The sequence below is a fragment of the Myotis davidii genome, unplaced genomic scaffold, assembly GCF_000327345.1.
Source record: "Myotis davidii unplaced genomic scaffold, ASM32734v1 scaffold112, whole genome shotgun sequence".
Taxonomy (NCBI): Eukaryota; Metazoa; Chordata; class Mammalia; order Chiroptera; family Vespertilionidae; genus Myotis; species Myotis davidii.
Genome location: NW_006284838.1, coordinates 1260037 through 1270031, shown reverse-complemented (window position 1 = coordinate 1270031; position 9995 = coordinate 1260037). Strand labels below are relative to the sequence as shown.

At 38.6% G+C, this 9995-nt stretch overlaps 1 long non-coding RNA gene across 1 annotated transcript in view; it reads left to right on the top strand.

The window, feature by feature from the left end:
• Positions 1-9995, top strand: part of LOC107181595 — a 21908-nt gene that overhangs the window by 4425 nt on the left and 7488 nt on the right. The window contains exon 2 of the long non-coding RNA XR_001512254.1: positions 9250-9251. This is a non-coding gene — a long non-coding RNA (uncharacterized LOC107181595). The remainder of the gene's footprint in view (positions 1-9249; positions 9252-9995) is intronic.

Sequence of the window (9995 nt, the reverse complement as noted above, 5' to 3'; positions counted from 1 at the left end):
CTGCTGCATCGTATTCCATGGTATAAATGTACCCAGCCTTTTAATCCACTCATCCACTGATGGGCACTTGGGCTGTTTCCAGATCTTAGCTATTGTAAAATGTGCTGCTATGACCATAGGGGTGCATACATTCTTTCTGATTGCCATTTCGGGTTTCTTAGGATATATTCCTAGAAGTGGGATCATTTGGGTCAAATGGCAGTTCTTTGTGGTTTGATATCATATAGAAAATGAGAGATATGGGGGAAAGATAATTATATGAGGTTGCAAAATATCCACAATTCTATTTGAAGTATCAACTTCCTCTTCTGAAATATAAAGATTTTGTAAGAATAAAAGAAAGCTATGACTAAGTTCTTTATGAAATAAGTTGCAATAACATTTTTAACTAATTAGCTTAGGTTTACATGATATTAAAATATTGAATTAAGTAGTTTTTCCCCCCAGTATCGATTACAGCATATTAGTAACTTTTCTAATCTTTTAGTATGTATTATTTCATTTAATAATCAGATTAGCCATTAAAGTAGTTTGATAGCCAAGGTGGGAAACAGAGAATTCAGATAAATGCCATAGATCATGAAGGCAGAAGCAGCAGGTCTGCCTTTGCAGCAGTGCAGCTCCAGATCATGCCATATGTGAGTGCCCAGGTAAGGTATTTGTACTAGTCCAGGCTGTGTGATTGTGGGCAAAGCCACACACTCTGTCTTGGTGCATATTAGCTCTCATATCTGAGAAATTACAGAGGTTATGTAAGGATTCTTTGTAGCTTTTGTGGTTTGATTTTCCACAACTTACCTCTTCCCAAAGCATTCTATCTCTCCTTTTTCCACAGCGAAGCAGCACTCTTAGAGGGCAGATGGCCGGGGCCCTGGAGATGCGTGTGCACTCTCAGGGAGGATCAGTTAGGGAGTGGGGGAAACTGAGTCAGAAAAGGGAAAACTCCAGCCAGGTGTGATCTGGGGCGAAATGTCTCGCAGGAAAAAAGGCTTCAGCTGAACTCTACAGGGGAGATGGGAATCCAGAGTTTCTCCCAGCCTGAAACAAGGGGAGTGGAACTTCCATCCTCATATCCTGGTTCTCAACGGAGATTAAGGTCACCCCTGGTGGAAGCATAAACTCCCTAATGTCTCAGGTTCTCTACATGTTCAATCAAGGAGGCTCCCGTAGCCTGAAGGTTGTCCCAACAATAAGAGTGATAATGGACTTCACCGAGAGCAAAAGCACATGGGAGCTAGAGGAGGCCACACAAAAACGGTGACAGGGATTGGAGAGGACCTGGTCAGAGCGCCAACGGTGCCTGCTACCATTACCCAATGTGTATTTAATGGGGGACAACTAAATATTTACTAAAGAAAAATTTCTAAATGTCAACATTTGAAATTGGGATATAATTTGTAATGATTTGGCATAATTAATGTGGAAAATGGAAATAAAATGGGAATAAGGTAGGTATAATTAGTTGACAAAAAGGAAATTAAATTAGTAAATATATAAATAGAATAACTAGAGTAAAATTATCAAAAGAACATAAATTAAAAGAGGTACCAATCTTCACATATTGCATTTTTTTAAAAGGGAAAGAATGATAGGAGAAGAAGGAGGAGGAGGAGCAGGAGGAGGAGGAGGAGGAGGAGGAGAAGAGGAAGGGTGGAAGAAAGAGAGAGAAGGAAGAAGAAAGGAAGACTTATTGTTTGTAACTGTGGTAAACAGAACAATGTTTTTCATTCTTGGGAGTCTAGCATAAGAAAATAGTTTTAAAAGTTTTATATAAGAATTATTTGATAAATGACTTTAGACTTGCTCCAATTTTAGTAGACCTTTGGGGCTGTGATCTATGATTGGTAACTTGTTCTTTTTGTCAGATTACTTATTTGAAAAATAAATAAGGAAAAAATGCTTATTAAAAGGATCAAAAGAGGAAGCAAAAACAAAATGAAAATTCTGTGTGTGTCCAGATCAACCACAAATCTAAGCTTAGCCCATTTCTACGCCAGGAAGCGGTACTTTAGCAGCACTGCTTGGCTCACAACCTATGTCCAAAGCCCTGGCCCTTGCTCTGCTCAGCATAAGTGATGTCTGACTTCTCTTAAAGTTTTGCTTTTTTGAACTCTTCAGTCACACTCTGTTTTCATGGTTTTAGGTCCCCAGGTAGAGGGCATTACTACGCTGACAAGATAAATCCATTAAGGGTATGGTGGGAAAGATTTATGCAAAACCACAACCAGTCCCATCTAACTCTTAAAATCTGCTATAGTACATTTCTGTACATGAAAACACATTAATGAGCCACTTGGGTGTGGATAAAGAGCCTTCAGGAAGTGGATAAGAGGAGAAAAAGATTAGACTTGCCCTAAAAAATAAAGCAAGAATTATGGATTTTTAAGGAGAAATCCAATGAGAAGAAAAAAGAGCTCCCTGGTGGGAAATGCTCTATAGAGGTGGCAGCTTACAAACTCTGAAGAGTAGACATATCTAATACGTCAATTGCAAGTTACATGCTCTGAAGTGCTGTGATGAATTTCCCTCCATTACCTTCACACTCTCAGCAAAGGGGCCTGCACCTGCAGCCTTGAGACAGCCATGTTTGGGAATAAAGGGACTGGGCATGTCCAGTAAAACGATGGCGACTCTGCGGAGTGAGTGAGAACAGCATTAGCACAGGGTCCCGTGTGTTGTTGACTCTTCAATAGACCTGATCAAACTTGTCTTCCCCCCACATTTACTCAAAGAGAGTGATACTTAGAGAGGCTGGAGGAGGGAAAAGTCAAGTTAGAAGAAGAATGCATTATTTAGCCCTGATTGGAGTACATGTAGCTGGTATCACCTCTGCCAAGGAAAACTGATATTTGGTGACTCACATTCATTACATTTGTAGGAATCTTTCATGACAACCTCATTTGTTTCTTAAACATAAAAGGCATAAGGATCATGGGACGTAGAAAGTGTCATTAGAATTCAGATTCTGAATGCAGGTCTAGGGCAGAACTATGGAGTGCGGCTACAGTGTTTGGACAGATTCAAGCCTCAGACTAATGAGAGGGCACAGTCCTCCCATGGCCACGTGCAAGTCCCAGCTTGGAGGGCAGGGCCCTCTCAGCACAATTATAGCCAACAGCTATAGTTGTAAGCTTGAACCTATGGTCCGAACACGTGGACCCACGTGCCTGAGTGATGTGGGCTTGATAGAGCTCAGGTGCATGTAGTTGAGTAGGATCGAAACTCACAAGAATGTTGTAAAAATCTTGACCACGCCCTTACTTTGCCTCTTGGAATCTGGCTATAAAATAAAGACACCGCTTGTAGTCTATGGTGCTGTCTCTCCACCAGGAGCAGCATCCCACCCAGACCCAGCTTTCTTCTCTTCTCTGTCTTTTCTCCATCCTTCACTGCCCTCTCTCAGGGTCACTGAACCTGGCTGAGCTGGCGTGGCACATAAGGCGCCCTGGGGCTGAGTATGCCGTGGCCGTGCCGGCTCACCACACAGAACCTGAGATTTTCTGTTTTAAATAAGGTATTAGGGGATATTTTGAGGTATAAATGAGGTAATATATAAAGTGCCTATATGCTATAGGTACGTAACAAACATTAAATAATTCCATATTTTTTTAAAAAAATGTAAATTCAGCGAAGAATATTTGACCTTATAATATCTCTCTATTGGGGGAGATATAATTCACCATCCATATTAATTCAGTGATTTTTTTGTATATTTATAAGATAATTCAACCATCACTATTATGTAATTTCAGAATATTTTAATTATACCCAAAAGAAACCCTGTACCTATTTATACTGTATCCCATTTCTCCCTCCCACCAGTCCTTAGAAACCACTAATTTACATTCTATCTCTATGAATTTACCTATTCCAGACATTTCATGTAAATGGAATCAAGTTATATGTAGTCTTTTAAGTCTTTCTCTTTCACTTAGTGTAATGTTTTTAAAGTTCATCCACAAGGTAATATATATTGGTATTTTATTCCTTTTTATGGCTGAATAATGTTTCATTGTATGGCAATCCCATATTTTGTTTGTGTATTAATCAGTTGATATTTGGATTATTTCCACTTTGGGGCCATTACTGATAATGCTATGATGAACATAAATGTATAAGATTTTATGTAGATATTTGTTTTCATGTCTCTTAGATGTATACCAATGAACATGACTGCTCAGTCATAAGATAATTTCATGTTTAACTTGAAGAATTGTCAGTTTTCCACAGCAGCTGCACAATATAAAATTCTCACTATGCAGGTTTCAATTTCTAGAAATCCTTGCAAAGCTTATGGTCCTTTTTAAAATTTTAATAGCCATCCTAGTGGGTGTAAAATGTTATTGCATTGTGTTACGAGTTATATTTCCCTAATGACCATTGAGCATATTTGTATATGCTTCTTGGCCACTTACATCTCATACCTATTTCTTGCTCTGTTAAAATTTCTTCCTTTTTTTTCTGTTCCTCAAATGTGATAACTTCAATATATCTATCTTCACATTTGCTGATATTTTTCTTCCACCTGCTCAGATCTGCTGTTGAGCTCCTCTAATAAAATTTTCATTTCAATTTTTGTACTTTTCAACTCAATTTTTATAAATTTCTTTTTTGTCATTTATATTTCTTTACTGATATTCTCTATTTAGTGAGACATTATTCCTCTCCTTTTTTTAGTTATTTAGACATGGTTTCCATTATATGTTTAGACATATCTAAAATAGCTCATTTAAAGTCTGTTTCTATTAAGTCCAAAACCTGAGCTTCCTAAGGGAAAGTTTCTTTAGATTGTGTGGGTTTTTTTCCTACATATGAGTCACACTTTGCTTCTATGCATGTCTCACAATTTTTGGTTGAAAACTGACACTTTATATAATACAATGTAACAACTCTGAAAATCAGATTTTCCCCCTCCCTACAGCTTGATGTTACTGCTGTTTATAGTAGCAGTTGTTGGTTTGCTTGCTAAATTTTTTGTTCTCGTTCTTTAAAATTGTATATAGTCACTGAAGCTTTTGAGAGTTGCTTAGTGGCTAGTTAATGATTTCACAGAGATTTTTTGAAACACCCGAAACCAACAAGTCCCAGTCTTTGCCAAGTGTTTCTGGATGTGAGGGGCATGTCTCCAGTGCTCCGGCAACGTGTGGCTCTGCCTTCTCCTTCACCTCTTGCTGGCACAGCGCCTCCAGTCTGCCAGGGAAGAAAACGTGCAGCCTTGCCAGGTTCTTCCTGGGCATGTGCACAGCTCTATGCATGCACCTGGTCTTCTGTATTCTGACAAATATTTTGGAATTTTCCAAAGGCCCTATGGACATCGCACTCCCCAGTTTTTTCTTTCAAGATTTTTGCTAGGTTTATGGTTTGCCCCAACTGTTAGCTATTGCTTCAGACAGCAACAAAGTTAAACAGTCTCTTCTAATTTTTTAAAACAAATTCCCCTGGACCCTGGCCAGTGTGGCTCAGTTGGTTGAACATGGTCCAGTGCACCAAAGGGTTGCCAGTTCGATTTCTTATCAGGGCACATACTCAAGTTGCAGGTTCGATCTCTGGTCTGGGTGTGTGTGTGAGGCAACTGATCAATGTTTTTCACATTGATGTTTCTCTCTCTTTCTCCTTCCTCTCTCTTTCTCAAAAAAAAAATCATTTAAAAAGATATTAAAAATAAGTTCCTTGGGAAAAGGCTTTTCATATATGATTCCATGAGCTCTGAGTCATATAAAGTAAAGTCAGCCTTGTAATTGGGTTTTACAGGGAATCACCAGATAGGTCAAATAATGACAATTCTCTGGCAATGAAGCTTTCAAATGTCTCTAACTTCATTTTCCCCTCTCCAGTCTGCCGGCTTTCACTGTGATTGCAGGCTATTAGTTTTCAAGGCTACTGTGGAGCTAGCGAGAGAGAAATGAAACACAGTTCTTACCAAGAGTTGGCCATTTTTATCTTGAAGAAATGCTCCCCAGGTTACTGCTCTGATTAATGTCTACAGTTAAAAAAAAAAAAAGTTGATTTGGACTATTTTTGCCAATTTCCTCATTGTTTTTATAGAGGAGAATAATATGGAGGTCCTTACTCTATCATTTTGCTGGCATCACTCTTAATACGTTTCTTTACCTATAAAGCAATTACATTCATATATACAGGAGGAATTCTTGAGTAGTATATAGACTATATTATTTGGTAGGTTCTTACCACAAGAGTTCTCTAATATAAATGGCATTAATCCATCAATAAAATAGTGATAAGCATGACTCTGAGGGGTTACTAGGTCCCTATGTGTTCCTCATCTGATAACATGTCAAGTTTGCACAGGGCCCATTTATTACTTTGGATTTCATTATTTTGATCCAGTTCACTAAGCCACCAACACTAATTGAAATGACTGAAAATACAGGTACAAAAGTCATGAGTTTAAAATTCCTAGTCCCAACAGCACTGAGAGGAATGAAAGTATTATATGGATAGAAAGATGATATAGATATGGATATGGATATGGATATGGATATGGATATGGATATGGATATGGATATGGATATAGATATAGATATAGATATATATAGATACAGATAGTTATAGATATTTATAACCCAAAACTAACATGTCTGGGGCTACATGAAGGCAATTTAAGACCAAAGGAGAATTCAAATCAGTCTTTTTACTTCCAGCCCAATTCTGCAGAGCAAAGAATGGTAGTGGAGACAGCATTGTTCTTGGTGATAAACTCTCCAAGGCAGCAGGTTTTAGAGAATGGCCTAGCTCTTGTCCTTGAGTATTTATACTAGAAAGCAATCGTCTTCTGATGGGAGAAAGGTACCCACATAGAACAAAAGCATGAAACCTGACACACATTATTAAGATTGTGAAAAAATACTGTTTTGCATTTCAATTTGAGGTTTTCCTTTTTATTTCATGTATTGAAATTACACTGGTTAACTAAATTATACCGGTTTCAGGTGCACAATTCCACAACACATCATCTGCACATTGTATTGTGTGTTCACCACCCCAAGTAAAGTATTGTTCCATCACCATTATTCCCTTTATCCTTCTCCACCCATGCCCCCCCATCCCCCCACGCAATCACCACACTATAGTCTGTGCCCATGATGTTTTGATCTGTTTTTGTTGTTGTTGTTGTTGTTGTTTTTCTCAATCTGTCCACCTTCCCCACCCCCCAAACCTATGTCCCCCGATAGCTGTTAGCCTGCTCTCTATGAGTCTGTCTCTGTTTTGCCTCTTAGTTCCTTTTGTTCATTAGATTCCATATGTGAGTGAAATCACATGGCTTATTTCATTAGCATAATGCTCTCCAGGTCCATCCATGCTGTCATGAAGGGTAGGATTTCCTTCTTTTTATGGCTGAGTAGTATTCCATTGTGTAAGTGTACCACAGTTTGTTTTTCCACCCACTCATCAACTGATGGGCACTTAGGCTGCTTCGGGTGTAAATTATACTGTAATGAACATAGGAGTGCATGTATGCTTTCAAATTAGTGCTTTGGGTTTCTTTTGGATATTTTCCCAGAAGCAGAATTGCTTGGTCATGAGGTATGCTCGAGTAGTAAGGATTCAAGTTTAGGTTGCTGTGTGTTTGTGCCTTTTCCACTGCCCATAAATTTCATGATATCAAAGAATCAAGAATTCACTGATCATACCATCAACTCTATTTATTGCTTTATTGACACATACTTTCTAAATCCATCAGCTATTTAATACACGTGTTTTCAGAAATGTGTTTTAGCTTAACCAAAGTGTTTGCAACTCAGTTTAATGAGTCTTTGAAAGCACAGAGTACTGGATCAACTTTGATGTGTAGAGTTCTCTTTCTCCAGGATGACATTTCTGATCCCATGCCTGGAGACAAAAGAGGGGACAACCTCATGATGTTCCATATTCTAGCACGCGCGTGCACACACACTCACACAAAATTTTTGTTGCTGTTAATCCTCACCAAAGGGTATTTTTTCCATTGATTTTTAAAGAGAGTGGAAGGGCGGGAGGAGGGGAAGAAAAAGTGAGGAGGAGGAGAGAGAAACATTAATGTAAGAGAGACACATCAATTGGTTGCCTCCCACACATGCCCTAAACCGGGGCCTGGGGATCGAACCTGCAACCAGGTAAATGCCCTTGACCAGGAATCGATCCTTATGTGCATGTGGCTGACACTCCAGCCACTGAGACACACTGGCCAGGGCCACACACAAACTTTTTAAATTAAAAGCGGGAAAGGAAAGGAAGACAAAATGGTCATCTTTCCATAGGGAAAAGGAAGTGCTTGGGTAATTTGAAGGATGCAAGTATATCTGAAATCTGTAAAGATGAAAGGTGTCACTTTTTACCCAGTAGCCTTGTAGAATGATTAGATCTTGAGTGTGTCTTGCTTCTTCAAGAGGTCTCTAGAATACAGCTTCCAGAAAAAACTGAAAGTTTTTCATGAAGGAGGTGTAGTTCCCTCCAGGGGTTTCCTTCAACACACTAGTAGATTGCTACAAATGTTAGTGTTCACAAACTTTTTGATGTAACCTCTAAATCTTTCTGGGTTCCTTTTATAAATTTTGATGTAAGACATGAGGTATCTTTTGTCAACCTTCAAGACTAGATGGGATTTCTAGAGTTTATTCAAGGGTTCTCTCTGATACCTCCATGATCAGAGAAAATAAAGAGTGCATTTAGGGTTAAAATTCAGGAAACTAATAATGCTTTGTCTAAGACCTATCTTGTTGTCCAGTCATTTGTCCAAAGACGTGAGGTGTGTGTCATGGAGAACCACTAGGAAGGCAAATTGTGAGTTGACTTCTTTAGACCTTCCAGAGAGAGAAAGAACAACAGGGGTATTTAAAATAGTGTATAATTATTTGCGAATCTGCCTTAAGGCAAAAGAGCACCAAGATTTTTCACTAGGTCTGCGTGCCAGAGGAATACCTCTTTGCTAATTGAATACTTCCTAAGGGGATTATTTTTATCTTTACATCATTCCCAAATTGATGATTTTGAGATTTTTGCCTAATGTTTTCCTTAATATTTAAACCATTAGCCAGAGAGAGTGTCATTATCCCATGTAGTAGAGAATAGAAATTGTTTCCATTTACAGCTGAAAGGGAGGTCAGAGTTGGGTGGATCGTCTATTCCAGTCCCAGGTGGAGGCTTCTTCATGTAAGCAATGATCAGTGCTACAGTTGGCTGCCGTTCTAAACTCTTCTCGTCGGCTTCGAGGCAAAGCTGGCTCTCCTCCCAAAGCCGAATGGAGGCCAGTGGTCCTGGTTAGTCTCTCAGGGGACAACTTCGCGTTTCCCAACAATGAGAAATTCTTTTGGGTAAAACAGACCCAAAGAGTTATCTGTTTTCACGTTCTGTCTCTTATTTGTGTTTGGAATCTAATCATATAGTTTTCTCTAATTCATACATACAATCCCATTCCTACTCCACTTTATTCTCTCGATACTTAATAATAAACCTGTTCTTAGGCCCTCTCCTACATATATCAGTACACACACTCACACACATGTGCATGTGTGCATACACATACTGTAAGCACAAGTGTGCACAAACAAAATTATTGGTCGCATATGTTAGTCAAATGTCCCAAGAAGTCTACAATCAAAAGAGAAGATATTCTCACATGCTTACATCCCAACATTAGTTTAAAAAGATGATTTTTGAGCGCTTGAATTAAAAAAAAGTGTTAGTCAAACTCCTAAGAAAAACAACAAAAACCTTGACATAGTTTGTGTTTTTTATAAACTTTATAGGCTCATATCCAGTACTAGTGAAACAATTTACTTATAGTTTTATGACTTCTACACCCTAAATTGGTCTCTGCTAAGCTAACTAGAATATAAAGAATGTTCTGTCAAACTAGGATGCACCTTTTGTTTTACTCCTGTGGAATTCCTACACTTTAAACATATATATATTGATTTCAGAGAAGAAGGGAGAAGGAGAGATAGAAATATCAATGATGAGAGAGAATCATTGATGGGCTGCCTCCTGCACGCCAC